This window comes from Vicugna pacos, unplaced genomic scaffold (assembly GCF_048564905.1).
Source record: "Vicugna pacos unplaced genomic scaffold, VicPac4 scaffold_102, whole genome shotgun sequence".
In the NCBI taxonomy this organism is placed as follows: Eukaryota; Metazoa; Chordata; class Mammalia; order Artiodactyla; family Camelidae; genus Vicugna; species Vicugna pacos.
This window is the reverse complement of record NW_027328782.1, coordinates 1,517,018-1,534,609: the sequence shown is the minus strand read 5'-3', so window position 1 is coordinate 1,534,609 and position 17,592 is coordinate 1,517,018. Positions and strand designations below refer to the sequence as shown.

Sequence of the window (17,592 nt, the reverse complement as noted above, 5' to 3'; positions counted from 1 at the left end):
GGTGTGTTACAATTTGTTAACCCAATCATCTGCTTCCACATGGAACCATTATGGAGGACACCCTAGGATGAAAATCCTGGATGAGGGTCTCTTCCTGCCATCTTCAGCCACTCTATCAGGGTCTAGGCACATCCGTGAATAACGATCCTACAGTACCACTCACTCTCTTAACTCCTGGTGATTGAAACTTAATTTTAGCTCTACACAACTTAACGTAGAAAAGTTTCAGCAATAAAAGATATAATATTCCATTTATATCTCATCATATTACTGATTTTCTGATTGCTCTAAGCTGCTTCTACTTGGTAAAGCACCTCATTCTGAAGCTGAATTCAGTAATTTCCATTGTGCATTTCTAGCCAGTTTGGGCTCGCTAACTTCTTTTGGTCAAATATCGATATACTTAATTGATTTCTTTGTTTATCAATTTCAACCAGGAGGAGAGGGAGTGTCACTCTTTTCCTCAGCCCACCCTCAACTCTTTTCCCATCAACTCAGGCCTCCTGAAAACAAAACAAAGTATTTTTTTCCCTTCTACTCTTTCCACAAACCCAACAGGAAACATCAGCCTGGAGAAAGAATTCAACACAAATGTTAAAACAAAAATCTATAAACTTGAAACAATACCATCTCCGAATCATGATACACAATGACATGAGATTAAGTGTGTCAGGCACAAAGCATGAGGGAGCCTGACTACCTGATTTCTATTCTTCAAAGGAAGGAAGGTTTTCGTATTTTTTATTATCATTCTTGGTCATTGTTTCTGATTATGCCAAAAAATAATTTATGAAATATTTATGCACTGCAATAACTGATTTTTATTGTATCAATTTTAGAAGGCATTCAGAGGGGATAGGAAAACCCACCTCTGTAAAAAATGCAAAATTTCTTCCCCTGTAAAGAACACGTATACAAAATGCAACAGAGAATTCAAATTCTTGTGGAGAGGAGCAAAAGACACAGAATCAAATCAAAGTCATTACAATGAGTCAATTTAAAATTCACTGGACAAACATGCTCAATGCATACAAATAATTTTAAAGGCACACTGCAAACCATTCACTTAATGATCTGCAGGCTAGAGGAAGAATTTCACTCTTTAACAGACAACAGAAATCAATAGGGTGCCCCACCAAACAAAGAGCAGTGAACAATCAGGTTTTTAACAGTTCTGAGAAATCAGCATGTTCTAAAGATCAAAATCCAGAAATTTTAAACATTCATTCAAACCACAATGAAAAAAGCACTTAAAGAAAAAAAAAAAAAAGAAAGTAAGCACATAGATCATTGCAACAGAACAATGAGAATTTCTTGTACCGCTAGAAGAAAGAACAGGCTATAGCCTTTTACTTGAAAAGAGACTACTTTTAAAAATAACTGCTAAAACACATTTCATCATTCATGTTGCATTTAAAAATCTGAGGTACATGTATCTGATCAGAAAAGCAATTCTGAGTAATAGTATGTTACAATTCAGTGCCAGTTTGCTTTAGAAGAAAAGAGAAAAGTTACTGTTTCTAATTCTGCACAAAGTTTAAAGAACCTCCCTGCCTCTATCTCCTCCCATTTCCTAAGCTCATGCTCCCTAATCCTTCTGAAACAAGTATGAGAAAGTCTTATTCCCAATATGCCAAATGACAACTGAATATCAATTTATTAGTGTAAATATATGCCAACACCTTGAAATGGAGGAGAAAGGTATCAGAAGTCTATATGGAATTTCTTTCTACCTTCCTGAAATCACACACACCAACGTTCACACAGACACAGACACAGACACAGACACATACCCCCTGGATTACTGGGCACTTCACAAGCTTAGTACTTACAACTTGTAGAAGGTAACTTTGTAGTTACTTTAAAATACAAAACTGTCAGCTTTTGAAAGCCTTCATCATCTGCTAAACCATCTAAATATCAAAGAGACCCAATTAGCCTTCTCTGTAGAATGTAATTTCCCTTGATGGCAAAACAGTCTCTAAGAAGTACTGGATCAAAGATTCGTGTTTATCACTACCTATGATCGTTTTTAAGCACATTAACAGATTCAGAAATGTATGTCTCAAAAACATTTATTCCTATTGAAATAGTATACGTGTTCAATTGTCTATACAGTGACTAAGTCCCATGATGGTGTTTAAGAGCTATTTTGTGTATAGCAATATTTACCTTCAAGTGCAGAAAAGGAGGGTGTGTATTACTCAGTTGTAGAGCACCTGCTTAGCATGCACAATGTCCTGGCTTCAGTCCCCAGTACATCCAAATAAAATAAATAAAAATAAGTGCATATTTAAAAATAAGAATAAAGTTATAAAAAATGCAGACTAAAAACCACTGCAATCTAGGTGCTACAATTATACTAAAAAAACAAGTGTTTCTATCAAATATTAACTATATGCCAATCACAGAGACAACCAAAAGTCACACCTGAAGCATCACGTGTGATTCTCAGCAACCCTACTAAGTAGACACGGATGAGAAACCCGGCTCTGCGGATGAGGAGACGGAGCTCGGAGGAGCCGGGGACGCTGACTGTCCTGCTCCCCGTGACACCGCGTCAGCCCAGGGCAAGCGCTGACAGAGCTGCACTGAGGGGACACCCAGCTGCATGGAACCTTGGGGCACTGGGGAGTCCCAGAAAACACTAAAAACTGTTCAGTGAAAAACCAGCTCAAATATATTACACTGTGCTGCATCCTTTAAACAGGGAAAGTGACTGAGACCTTTTTGATGCCTCCGTGTCCTTTCTGCCATTATCAGTTACTTGCCCTCACAGTGCGACCAGTGATGATCTGGACCCCATATGAAGTGCACTCAGATGGAAGAGCTTTTAAAGCTGGTTTATGAAGTTTGTAAGACTGTCTATGACTCACAAAGGCGGTCATTCATCACTTCTCACCGGTGTGGACGTACCACCTGAAATCACTCCTTTCTGCTTTTTAAAATCCCTTCATCTACTCCAGACTTTTCAACAGCAAAGAAGTAGCTCAACCACAGACAGTGGACAGCTTTTCACCAAATGGACTCGAACAGCCCATCTGACAACCTGGAAGCCCTTGTCTTCTATTAAACCCACTTCCAGGTACTTCATCATTTTCTGATTGGTGGACTCGGCCTCTGACTGGCCTACTCAGAGAGCTCCCAACCTCACATCCAGGGGTGGGAGAGGACCATGCTGTTGGGGGAAATCAGTGAGGAAGCTGGACATCCTCCAGCCACGTCTGCACGGGTAGAAGTGCCTCAACGTGCTCAGAAATTATACCGTCATCATCCCTGGGCTCCCATGGACTGGTTTCACATTAACCAAGCTCATGAGACACTGATGCAAGGAAACCAGAAACTTAAATTTTTAATGTAACAGAAGACGTGAATCTATGAACCAGACTGAAATATCAGAGTTCAACCATGAGTACATTTTCTCCTCCACGGCCCAATCACGGGCAGGCAGTCACATGGCAAGCATGGACAGAAACGGAGCAGGAAGGGTTTCTAGATTAATTCAATGGACTATATTTCTATTATACGAACAGATCTACTGCCCAGAAGTCAATTAACGCCAATCACGGTGCACTCTCCGTGGACAGCGGCCAAGAAATGACTATGAGCTCCTGTGTAACACTCCTTTCCCTGTCCTTTCTAGGCTAACTGATGCACAGAGGTATAAAGATTCAGGGATGTCGATAATGCTAAACACCCAAAGCCCATCTCTGGGAACCTCAAAACCAGACAGCCAGGGTTTAAATACCAGCTCTGCCAATTACTAGTTCTGTGATTTTGCCAACTTAATTACCCTCTGTGTGCCTCAATTTCCACACTGTAAAACTGGGATAACAATCAAACCTTCCTTACTCGCTTGTTGAGAAGATTGAAGGATTCATTTCTGTAATATGCTCAGAAAAGAATGTAGCACATTTTGGGTGTTCAACAAATGTCAACTTAATATCAAATTGTTTTACAAGTGTCCCCTCTAATCATCTTATCTGTTTCCTGGCTAGCCTAAGTCCCAAATAAAATCCTTATTTCTCCTTTTACACACTCTTGGGGAGCACCCTTATGTTCCATCCAACCACCTGTTTAAACTGAGGGAGTGGATGTCTCCTAACCACTCCTCTGGGCCATGGAGGGTGCTTCTCCCTTCACACCCCTGGCCCCTGGCCCACAGCTAGCACTCATTACACTAACAGAGTGAGGTGTGAGTCCGGGGAGACAAGCAGGGCATGTGAAACCCTTCCTTTCACTCCAGTGTTGGTCACCATTGGGAAGCACGCGGGATGCTCAGCTCCATGTCAGGAAAGCCCTGTGCATGAAAGGGCAGGTCTTCTCAAGGGAAGGCTCGCTGTGGCCCAGAGCTACATGGGACAGGGTGAGTCTGTATTTCTGGGACACAGTATCATGACACGCATTTTCCCACAGCCTTGAAGTTCATGGAGAACGTGGCTTCATCAGTAACAAAGAAGACATTTATTGCCTGTCTACTCTTTTGTGTCATCTCTCAGTAGGCTGCTGGAGACAACATATGTATAAGTATTGGATCTCCTTAAACCCCAAAATATATGAAGTAACAAATAATTCTGTGGCTTAACGTTGGTTTAGGGCGACTGTGTAACAGTTCTGACTCTGCTGATGCTAAATTATGGGTATAGGAACTATGGAACCTCCTCAAATATCTTTCATCATAAAACCATCTCTTCTTATTTTCCTGTTTCTTAGTAATTGCCAAAGACTCTCAAATGATGGCTTCACACAAAACAGCAGCTAAAGTTTAAGAGCCCTCTTGACATACACACTGTGGTAAACACTGAACATAATTTCTAATTCTCACAATTCTACAAATCAGATACGAATGTCCCCATCTCACAGACGAGGGAAAAACTCAAAACGAACTGACTCAGGCTCAAGTGGCTCAGTGGCAGCGCGTGCAGGCAAACCATATCAAAAACTACACCCCTTCGTATATGTACCAAATCTCCTACCACCAATTAACACACAGCGGCGGGGTCAAAACTCAGGGAACTCAATACACTTTTCACCTTTAAGGTCCTCCAGATGCCGCTTCTAGCTGTTTTATAAAATCCCGGCTCACTGGTTTCTAACACTAGAAGAAAAGCCCGATTTTGCTATTGTTTGCACAGCAAGTCTGAAATGTTCACAGTGAGATGACAGAATAAATCTAAGATATAAGCAGAATAACTTTTCCAGTTAGACAGACATAATGGACATTGGGCTATTCTGAAGCATTAAGTAAAGTAATCAAAATAAAATAACGTTGTTTAAGCCTCCTTTTACAAACAGGAAAGTTAAGACTGTAAGTAGGTGCAACAGTGCCACCTATGGGTAAAATGACCTTCCAGGTTACCAGGAAAGATGCAACACAAAAATTGCCTGTAGGATCAGTAACGAGAATCAGATAAATAAAACTTATATAGCACATGCTGCACTTTGATTCGGGGGAAAGGAGGGATATTCAGTATTTAATCTGATATTGCTAATACTCCTGAATATAAACAGAAGATATAGGCTCATGGAAACTCATCTTAGAAGAGGAAAGAATCCAGTTCAGCCACTTCATTTTACAGGAGGGGAAACTGAGACATGGGATCTGTCCTCCTGGCAATCAGCAGCAAAGTTCTCCTATGCCTCATGTCTTGCACTGTAGCAAAAACCAACAGATCTGTACTAGGCCTATATTCATAAAATTCACGTTTGTATTTTTCCAACAGTAGGTTATCTAAGTATCTTGCAAAATACTAAAAGAGCCAGGATATCATACAATTTTGTTGCCATACAAAAACATTTATTTACATAATAAAACAGCATGAGCTTTATTCTCTCTATTAAAAAAGTGACATGTCAAATCAATGTTTTGATATTTTAAACCTGTTAAGAATGTAGAAAAAAATCAAAATTTTCTTTAATCACAAAATAGAGGAGTTTATTCCCTGAAAATGATCAATATGGATTTTACTAAACTTAACGGATCTGGTCAGAATCCCACGAATTTAAATGTCTGAGTGGATGGTTACACGGCAACATAAATTCTGATTTGTAACAATACATATTCTGTGTAAATAATCTTCAAGGTCATCTGATTAAGGCAATTTAACTAGTCCCTGTCTCACTAGAATGATACAGATTTCATTAAAACTTCATACTACACCAAAAAAAAAAATGAATCCTTGTTACTTTAAACCATATTCAAATATATCATACAAATACATATTGAATATGTATCAGAAATAAGCGACACTCTTTAGTATTCAGAGTTGATCCTTCTAAAATATCTGTCATTGTGACAGCACACTTTTATTAAGCACCTCTTGGGTTCTTTGTATACAAGGCATCTACCTCTCACAGTCAGACAAATTAAACGATATTACTCAAATTTCACAAATGAGGAAATGTACTTAAGCCATGAAAATAAAGTACATATTCATCAACAGGAAAGAAAAGAGTAAAGACTTTTCTTACAATATTCACTGACAATCTTTTCTTCCATATTAAAACTACATAAAACCAATTCAGTCTTTGTAAGTATTTCTGTCAAAAAGGGCCACAAGAGAAAAACAAGCAACATCATTAGCAGTGGTTGGACTTTAAGAGCTCACTTCTCTTTTGCACTATAATTATTTTTAATGTTTTGTTTTTAGTGCTTACAGAGCACTAAAATAAAAAAAATAACTTTTTATGTAATTACCTGAGAATTAAAAATTTGTGAAAATGAACAATTTTAATTTCTGCCACTCTGTCTCAACTTCTCAATGGTGTCTCTCCTTTCAAGGCCTCATCAGTCTGAGGTCACTAAACTCGGCCGTTTATGGAGTCACAGGTGTTCGGGTAACCACTTAACGGGAGGCTGATAAGAGGAGCAATTAAGAATGCATTCTGTGCAGCCTGGGTTCCAGCACCGAGCTAGCCACAGCCTGCTGCGTGTAATTGGGACAAGCTGCTCCATCTCTCAATCCCTCAGCTGCAAAAAAGGAGACACTGATACCTACAATCAAACACCTGCTATGAATTAAAACATGAGGAAAACATTTTAGCCTTAGGTAGGTGTCCACTCACAGTGAGTTTGGTCATTATGATGATGAGGATGGCTGTTAACAAATTAAGCTAGACCAAACAGGAGAAATCCCCTTAAAGGAGAAACATTATAAGTCAATGAGCATTTCTTTTTGGATGAATTGCAGAATATTCTAATGATTTTTTAATAAACCAAATTTTGTCCATTAATTATAGATTTACAGGTTCATGGACAAGTCTCCAGAAAAAGAATTAGAGGCCTCTTACCTCTGTAAACTAAGAAAGTAAATTTTAACAAAAATCACGGAGGAGATTATACCTCATTTGGGAGAGTAAGTGCTTAACATGCATGAGGCACTCAGTTCAGTCCCCATTAACTCCATTTAAAAACATGGTTTTTTAGGAAATGGAAAATTAAAGCAAAAAGATGGAGGAATACAGAATTTTTTAGAGACTCATCTCAGATTTAAGATGGGGAAGAAACCATCCATTTCTCAGAAGAAATCTTGAGGACTATGTAAACTGGATCTGAGATGTCTAGTCCTTTAACATTATTCAAGAATTCATATTACCAAGTCTTAAAATTACCTGATAACGCACAGTGGTGATACTGATCATAACAGCTTCCATCACGGATCGAGCTCCGGCTAGGACTGCTCTGTTCTGACATCTCTGCCCCTCAGGCCTCACCAGGCTGAGAGCACTAAATTCGGTCATTCAAGAGCATCTTTTGTAAGTCCTCCATTTGTGCTTCTGACTCTCCCCTCACCAGCTCCTCTGAGGGAAGCACTGTTATCATCTTTCCCACTCACAGATAAGGCCACTGAGGCACAGAGACTAAACTCGTTCCAGGTCACATTGGCATTAAAGGAATTCTGTATTTCTGCTGTTTGCTTTTGACAAAGGAATCTGAGATATCAATTCAAGGCAGAATGTTAAATAATCAAGTCTGTCAGGTCTTCACCTCAAAGAGCAGATAGTATAAATTCCTGATGTAGGATGTGGCTGCCGCCACAAACTGACTCAGCTTGAAATTAATATCCAAGATGAAGCAGCGGATACACGTAAATATTCACGATTGTCAAGTCTGCTCACGGGTCTGGGCCCTTCACTGCCTGAACGGGGGTGAAATCCCCACCCGTGTCTGGGAGAGATGCACGGTGCTTCCCAGGCTCAAACAGGCTTCACGGGCTATTTCCTCCCACACACTGGCCTCAACGATTAAAAGCTCTCAAGGTTTTTACACCATGCAAAACAAAAAGACATTTCTGCAGATGGAGCACTTTCTTAGGCTTAAAACTTTATTTGCCTACACTCACCCAGGGGGAAAAAAGAAACATGACTCTGCAAAGTCTCTGACCCTCAAAACTCACAGGAGTAGAACAGCCACAGCAGAAGATGGCTCTTCACATTGCAGGATGAGAACAAAATAAAGATGCCCCAACAACAGGCACTCCCAGACAAAGCGCTCAGCAGTCTTCTGCAAACTCAAGGTTGTGTAGCACCCATCACCTTCTATTTCCAGAACACTTCATCACCCCTAAAGAATCCGCCTATCACTAGCAGTCACTCCCTAATCCCCCTCCAACCAGCCCCTTCCAGCCATCACCTGCTCTCTGCCTCTGCATGTGCCTTTTCTGGGCATTTCAGATCACTGAAATCAACAATATTTGACCGTTTGTGTCTGCTTCCTTTCAATTAACAAGCTGTTATCAAGGCTTGTATATTTTGAAGTGGTATCAGCACCTCTTTCTTTTTTTTTTTTTGAAAACGTTAAAGATTATTAGAAGGTGGTAAGCACTATCAAAAAGAGTAGAGTGGAGCATAAGTGATTGGGTTTCAAAGGGAAAAGTGTGGGTTGAACAGTCAGGGTGGACTTCCAAAAACAGGTGGCCTTTTTCATTTTCCTCTTTTTTTTTTCTTTTTTATTCACTCTTACATGTGAATAATCTTCCACTACATGGAGATACTACATTCTGTTCATCCATTCAGCAGCTATGTATGGACGAGTTCCAGAAAACTGAGTGTAAGAGTTGACTAGCATGGATGGCATTTAAGCAAAGGGCAAAATGTGCTTTCAAAAAAAAGCCAACAAACAGAGGCACAAGGAAATTCAGTGCGTTTCTGAGCAAAGTGCTTGCTTGCTTCGGCAGGACTACCGTGCAGGACTGTGGTGGATATTGGCAGGAGTCACGGTGTGGGAGAAACATGAGAAGACTCCCCACTGCAAGTAGCTCAGACAATTCTCCTCCCTCATCCTGTATTGTTAGAGCAATGTTTCTAGGTTACTCTTATTTCAAGTAATAGCACTTTAACTGCACATCTGATCATCTACATCAGACCACCTTTCCTCCAAGCAACAGAAAAGCATTCAATGACCTGAGCAGCTCCAGGACATAATGGTGATGGATTAGGGAGTCCTGCAGCATTCCAGCCTGCAGGCACAAACCCCACATGTGCCCTGGTGATGTCCAGAAAATAAAATGCATGGAAATATCTCACTGTTTTTACACGACATCTGCCCTCAATTTGCCCCAAAATCATGCTCGCAAAGCACTAATCAACCCTCTCAATACAAAAATAAAAAAGCTAAGAAGGCAAATTTAGGCTCTTTCATTGAAAACCAGCAACCATCACTGCCAGTATCTGAGCTGGAATGCTCCTGACTTTGAAAACCACTGCGCAGTTACTTTTCAAGCGTAAAACTCATATATGTATTCCATGTAGATGATATTGCAGTAGGATTTTTCTTTTCAAAATTTCCACTTGCAACATTAGCACAAGAAAGTTTATGTATAGGCTTTAAAAAATCAATTATCCTCCACTTTCTTAATTTTGAACTAATTATTATTTTATAAATGTGGCTATGCTGCGTATTATAAACCGTTTGATTTCTGAAAACAAGACCTTTATGACCTCACTATTTCAGAGAAAACTTTAACGATTCTTTGAGAGGTGGGGCCTGGGGCGCCCACTATCAGCTCTTTAAATACTGACAAGGATGTGCTATGAAGTAATGCAAAGGCTCTAACTCCACATTAGCTCAGAAAGCAAAGAAACTACACCAAAGACTTCCTTAAATATTTTATATATTTCTATTCTTTTGAATATTAAAGTTCTTAAATGATACGATTTTTTTGAAAAAGACAACAGCTGTATTAAATTTCCTCTCACCAAGAAAGCAATCTTTATGGAGTAAAAAACCCCTATGGAAATCGAAATGACAGGACGTTTCTAGCTAAGTGAACATCCAGATCTGAACACAAACCTAAATCCGATCAGATCTCACTCGAAGGAGCTCTACAAAGTCCTGGGCAACCCTGGAAATTAGCTCTTTTTTTCCAAATGTTGGCTGAGCTAAGATCATCACACTAGGCAGGGAAGGAGAGAAGAGGAAAATCCACCTGGCGGCCTCCATCAGTTTTCTTCCAGCCACAAAATGCCTCTAGGTCGGCCCGCTAACAAGTCCCCCAATAAGGAAAGCCGGCATCCACACTGCCCCTGCCATCCCCAAGTAGCCCCGATGCCCATATCCCAGCCTATGAATGGTCTTCTAATGATCCCCCAGTTGGTGGCACCCACCCCCTCTTCCCCGCTATACAAACACAGAGAGCCACGGCAGCCTTCCCAAATCACAAATTTGATTACATCAACCCCCCACTTCAAACCCTTTAGAGGCTCCCTGTTAGAGTTCTAGCCCCACCCCAGACCCTGCTCGCCCATCCTCACCTAAGTACACAGGTCCCCAGTGACCACAGGGGCCCCTGACCTGCTCCTACTTCCCACTTGCTCCAGTCTCATTTTGACTGTTTCCCAAGGAAGCCTTCCCTCCCTCCAACCTCCACAATTTGTTCCTCTCTTCCTAGAACATTCTAGGCTAAGTCAACTTCTGACAATGCTAAGCTCTCAAGAATCAAATACATTTTGCTTACTAAAGTGGCTACACGCTCTCTCCCCTAGACTCACAGAAGTGCATGTGTAATGTATAAATGAATGACCGGTTGGGTCTCAAAGGGACAGACATACCTGCTCTCGCCCGTCCCGATCCTTCGGTCTGTAGAATATCAGAAGCAAAACCAGAAGTACCTTTCCTGAGGGTCACTTCTTTTGACACCCTTCACTGCCTACTGTGTCAGTTCTAGTAAAACTCAACTTCTTCCAAAGCCCTACATCCCGGACTCTCTCCAGTGTCCTCCCCAGCAGGGGCTCCCTCCACCCTGGACTGCACAGGGCACTCTCCCCGGGTGCCCACGCCAAAAGCCTCCAGGCCTCTGCCCGGGCTGCACCTGCGATCTGAGACACATTCTTGACTCCTTCTCCTGGCTGACTCTTACTCTGTCCTCACAACTGAATGTAGAGCCCATTTCTTCCAGGAATTCCTCTCCGATAATGTCCTTTAGGTCTTGTCTGGTCTCTATCTATAGCAGCAGTACATGGTGACCAACTGGGTGTTTGCCCGCTCCTTTGAGACCACGAACACTTGGGAACCACGTGGGAAGGAGTGAGAGATTACAAGACGGTTGAGGGAAGCAAAAAGCAGAAATCACAGTCCAAGTCCCAAATTCAAGGATACTTTCTCAGAAAAAAGTATAAACTATTTCACACGTGTGCAATTTGGCTACTATTTTTGTGGCTTGGGGACAGCAAGAACTTGGTGTTCTAGTCCAAAACCTAGGTTACATGCAAAGAAATGTATACATTCATATCCAAAGGAAACCAGAGCTGCTCAACAACAGTTTGCAGTTAGAACTGAAAGGAACTTTGATAAAGGCAATCTCTCTCTCTCTCTCTTCTTTCTTTTCTGGCATCATATAATTTTAGAAGTATTTGCGTGACTAACAGACGTCTACAGCCCGTGATTCTGCACTGAAGTGTTTGGGGCTGAGGAAGCCCAGATTACATTCACTCTGTAAATGCAATCACACCAACACACTGATAGGTGCCGTGTGGTGAAACTGATGTTCCAAAGCAGGCAACCTTATTCGGTAAGAGAACTCTGAATAGAAAGGAAGAAATGCAATGTCCTATACTGAATTTCATTTGCTATATGGGCCATTAACTGATAGTATATCTTGACTAATGAAACCCAAAAATAAATTGTCAATGTCGGTTTTCTTCATCTGACCATTTTATGCTAACTTCGGATATTAAATCCTCACTCCATACGGAAGCTCAGGCCTATGCTGCAGCACAGTTACACCCCGTGGAAGAAAGCCGACCAAGGGAGAATTGGAGAGTTTCCCTTTAGAAGCTGCGAAGTGTGGTTTTACACCTGTATATCATTTGCAACCACATCATCGACAATGGAGTTAGACGTTACCTCTGTGGGGCGAAAAGCACTGCATGCTTCAGAACAATCAAAGAACGCTGAGCTTTGTGAAACAGTCCTGAGGCACTTAAATCATACTTTTTCTGAAAGGCTCCAAATCTGACCCACTTCACCATTCCAGGTATAACAGGGAAGTACTGGAAACAGTAGAGAGAACATGCCCTTGAAGTCTGACAAGGCTCTGCTTGAATCCTGCTACAGTATTTATCAACCGCTAAAAAAACCAATTCCTTAACCCCTCTGAGAAGGCTTCCCAATCCCCAAAAGGGGGCTGTCAGCGCCCACCTGGGAGTCATGGATGTGAATGAAACACGCAAGTAGGGCGGCCGACTGCTACCTGACACGGGGCCTGGCTAGTTTCGATCCGCTGCCCTTCTGCCCCTTTAAACTTGCACTGATCCCCCTGGTAAGGATCAAGTCCCCGGAACAGACTGCCCGTATCTTCTGTGTATCCCTGGATACATGACTTACACTTAGGAGGCCAGAAAAACAACTGCCTCCTCCCAAGTCACTAACAATATTCTTAAGAGTCTGGGTATTTTTAACTCTATTTTTCAGGGAGACTATTCCAGAACTTTCCAAGCACCATTCTCCAGGTTGGCTCCCCTCCCAGTGCCCATCCTTCTTACCTCAGATCCTCTGTCTGACTGCCTCCTGTTCATGGGAAAGCGAGTCCAGTAGGGTGGGGACTCCCTAGGTCTCCCTCCCTCCCTCACAGGTGACTGTGAATACCTTCTCCCCACTCCAACTCCAGCTTCTGAGGATTCTAACCTTCCGTATCCTGCAGCCTCTACACCTTCCTAAGACGCACACGTGGCCAAGACTCTCCCTTTGGATTTCTTTCTGGCTGGCCCTGCTGACCCCCAGGCCCCTTAAGGATAAATGGGATTGCTCTGAAAATGATAAACGCCGCTGGCTGACACACCAAAGCTGCATGGTCTGGGCTTACCTCCAACCGAGGCACAGCCCTCCCCTCCCTCAGCCTCAGTCTTCAGCTCTCGAGATGATCTAATTCACATGCAAGGCTGTGAACACCAGCTAAGAATGACGACTCCCAACTTGTATCTCTAGTCCAGCTCCTTCACCTGAGCCCCAGTCTCATAGAGCCGAGTGCCTCTTTGAAGTCCTAACTTGGATGAAAAATGGCATCTTAAAAATGCCTCATGTCCACCATTTACTCTGGAATTCGATTCCTGGCAGGTACCTCCCAGACTCCCCATTTTAGTAACAGCCTCAGCACCCACCTAGTTGTCTCAGCTCACATTCAATTTCCACTGTTCCCTCCCCCCGGCCCTGCCATGGAATCAGTCCTGTTATTTTCGCCAATAAGCTGATCTCAAGTGTGGTTTTGCAGGGACCATGGCCGGAAACACACAAGCTCACAGCATGGTTCACTAACAGTCCGCCGTAGGGTGCTCCCTGGAGGGGGAGGCATCTCCTGCCGCTGGTCACCTCAGAAGGCACTGGATTCTCACACAGGAGGCCCAGGAGAAGGGACTCAAGATTTTCCCGTGGTCTGAGCTTTGAAGGGCCCGAGGTCTGGGGGAGCTCCTAATTAGCAGACACACTTGCCAGTGAGCAGATGAGGATGGGGGAACCCACGCAAGGCTGTTATCACTCCAACTCCTGGGCTCTCGGGAGCCACGGGAAAGACCTGTGTCCAGTGTACAGCCCAGCCATCACAGATCCCAGCCTGCATTTGCCAACCCGCACAGCCTAGACTCCATCTACTTGCGACATTTACTTCTGTTCTGTTCCCCACCCAGAATGTGATGGACTCATTCAGATATTCTGGCCTGTCTCAAGCGAGACAGATTCAGTGAAAAATGAAGTGTCCACATTTGGACCAGAGCATGAAAGGAGAAACAAGGCCTCATGGTCAGCATGATGGTGGTGGCCAAACCCTTCCACCGGGTGAGATGAACCATGGTGAGGGTGAGAATCCAGGGTCCTAGGTCGGCCAAATCATCTTCCTTCACGGTTGTCTGGGGTGTTGGAGACTGACTACCACAAACTAACGACACGGCTGTCAGTGGTGGATGTCAGCTGCAACAGAAACGGATTCAACTCTTTACTGCCAACATGGGTTAAAAGTAAAGGCCGGGGCAGGGAGGTCTGCACGGCTGCTGAGGCAAACCACAGACCCAGCTCTGAATGCCCACTGGCTGGAGCAGAGAGGAAGCTACGGCCCTTTTAGCTGTCCCTGTGTCCAACAGATCCAGGTGAGCCAGCTACTTAGGAGAAGGTCATGTTGTCCTGATACCCAGAAAAACCAGCCTCGTAAAGGGAACAAATAGTGTCATGGATTTTAGACCCAATTCTGCCCCTTTATGAAGGCAAAGTAAAGTAAATGGCACGGGGAAGTTGAATGCAAAAAAAAAAAATTAAAGAACCAAACGGTGACCGCTTCCTCCAACAGCGTCCCCTGCAGCTGTCACCCCCGAGCCGGCCACTTCCTCACCAGTGACCGCCGGCCAGGAAGCGCCGTCACGCACGTCACACAGCGACAGCCAGGAACCGCGTGCCGAGCACGTTTGTGTAAAAGCAGGAATCGAGCAAAATGCTGCAGAGTTTGACCTTACAAGTTTAAATACTCCATGAAAAGAATCCCTGAGCAGCCGACTAAATCAATTCGCATCTTACTTCTTCAAAACAATCAAACAAATTTAATAAGGGCGCATTTGTCACCAAATAAAAGGAGGACCAAACAGGTCCCTCAAAGCAAGGATTTTAACAGGTATCTAACACCAGTGGGTAATGTGCTAACAAAGCAAATATTCCAAAACATTAGAAAATACAAAATGACTAGGATAATACATGGATCAAGACAGATATTAAGATTTTGCTTTTTAAAGCGATGGAGACAGTATGGAGGGCAATCTGGCTATTTCCAATGCAGGGTGTGCACAGCCCACATTTTCAGATGCAACAACATGCTCACTGGGCAGTACAAATGAAAAAGGAATAAAGAAAAAGGAAAAGAGGAACAAGAGAAAATTAGAAACACACAAGAACAAAAATGATTTTGACAGCATGTACAAGAATTTACGTGAGTGTGTGAGGCCAGGGACGAGGGGATGGTGAGACCCACCATCACCCCCTGCTCCAGGGAAAGCAGGGACCTAAGGGGAGCGGCGCTGCCGGGGGACCCCAACGTGGTCAGCGCCCCTAACCAAAATTCCACCTACAAGCTTCAAGGCAGCTTTTGAGCTACAAATTGTGGTCGCATTTCAGTCTGGACCGTTTTACTCACTTCCACCAAGAGTAGCAGGAGAGAATTAGGCTCTGCTCCTGTACCAAAGAATTGTTTAAATAATTAATGACTGTGGAATACTAAAAGCAACAATGGGGTAAAAGTGACTGGAGGAGAATGTGCTTGACCCGAGCTCACTGGCCGCGTTATCTCACTGACGTTCAGAAGCTGGCTGAGCCCTTATGGTACCAGAACAGACAGACCCAAAAGGAGGGAGGTTTAATGCGCTGCTGTATTTCGATACTGGGAGCCATGCCTGGTACACGAGGTTCTGGGTAAACAATGGGGACAGTGTCAACCACTGTGGGCTAATTACACATCCGGATACTCCGCCAAGTCCCAAGGGCAGACTTCAAAAGACAAAAACAATCTGGCATTCTCTGGTGGGGCTGCAGACTCAGAGACAAGCATTTGTTGAGCAAAAATATCACCAGTGCCTCCTATGACAAAAGAGGAGGCAGTGGCGTGGGGGCTGGGGCAGGGCTCCAGGCTTCCACTGCTCACTCACCAGTCTGTCCAGGGGGAGAAGTGGTCCCTGATTATGTTGCACTGATGCACCTACCTTGACTAATGCCTGGGGCCTCAGCAGGTGTTGACAGGAGAGGTGAACGGAGCCAGACTTGGTGTAGCACGGTGCTGGCAGCTATGCCCTCAGCAGTGCCCAGGCTCCTATACATGCCAGCTCATCTTAAGAAGCAGATGGGGAGTGCGGGCATGTAGATCACAGGGCCCTGAGAGGACAAGTACAGATCATGGCTACAGCATGCCTCTCCCCTTCCTTAAGTCATAGAGGTATGTCTGGGAGGAACAGAAAATTCATCCAGAGCCCGCTACATTATCTCTCGCAGGTGGGACTCGTGTCCCCTGTGCTTCTCACTCACAGGGCTGGTCTAGACATTCTTTTTATCAATTCTCTAGCATCTTCTCCTCCAACTTACCAACAACCAGAGAGTAGGATCTGATCTTAGCTAAGTTCAAGAGTCACAGAGCACTTCCTTCACAGCGGGCCCAGAAACATGTGCCAGGTTCTCCGACCGTCACCTGTGGGACCACCATGAGCCCTCTCCAGACTCAAGGACAGAGGCCGTAGGCCGGGGGAACACAGCTTCCCTCACTCTCCCCAGCAAAGGTTTCCACGTCTCGGAAAAGGCATCTCACCCTCTTCTGCCTGAGGGACAGCACAACAGATACACCGGGAAACAGAGCTGAAGTTGGGGGGGTAGGCAGCCCAGAAGAGCTCGTCTGTACTTCCGAGGCAATGTGGGGCCGTTGACTTAATCACAGGGAAAAAGTGAGAATGAACATTTCCCTGCTCTGTCCCATACACCGTGATACGCCTTTCCCTGCATAAGGAGTTCATTCGGAAGTCCCCGGCGGTGTTTCTGATGTCCTAACTTGGCATGGAGGCTGTCGGGCAAGAAGAGAGGGCCTGAGCAGAATAGGTGCTGGGCCTGGGAGGCAGGAGACACCGGCTCCAGCCCCAGCTCAACCAGCTCCTCGTTCCGCCTCTCGGGGTTCAGCATCTCATCTATAAGCAAAGGGATGAGACTGTCCCAGGACAGGCTGCCCAACAGAAATGAAATGAGAGCCATGTAAATAACGTTTCCCATTTGCCACGTTTAAAATGGTAAACAAAGAAACAAACCAACAAACAAAAAACAAATACTAGAAACTGATTTTAAGAACAGATCTTACTTAATCTACTGTATGTAAAATACTATCATTTTGACATGTAATCAATATAGGAAGTAAAGAGATAGTTTATATACTTTTACTAGACAAGCCTCAGTGTCTGATGTGCATTTGACCTAGAGCACATCTCAGCTCAGTCCAGCCTCCTCCCCAGTGCTCCTAGCATCAGTGGCTTTGGCTACTTTATTGGACAGCAACCCCAGGGGTCCCACCATGGTCATGGCTGTAAAGCGGGAGTAAGTGTCCACACTAACCCTAAAAGGATCTCTCTGAAACAAAGGCGGATTCACTTTGA

General features: G+C 43.7%; 1 protein-coding gene and 1 pseudogene across 1 annotated transcript in view; both read right to left on the bottom strand.

Moving 5' to 3' along the window:
• The window catches only part of LOC140694685 (trafficking protein particle complex subunit 9-like), a 78,420-nt gene that overhangs the window by 31,097 nt on the left and 29,731 nt on the right, over positions 1-17,592 (bottom strand). The gene's annotated exons all lie outside the window — the stretch shown is intronic.
• Positions 16,780-17,592, bottom strand: part of LOC140694683 (uncharacterized) — a 130,430-nt pseudogene continuing 129,617 nt past the window's right edge.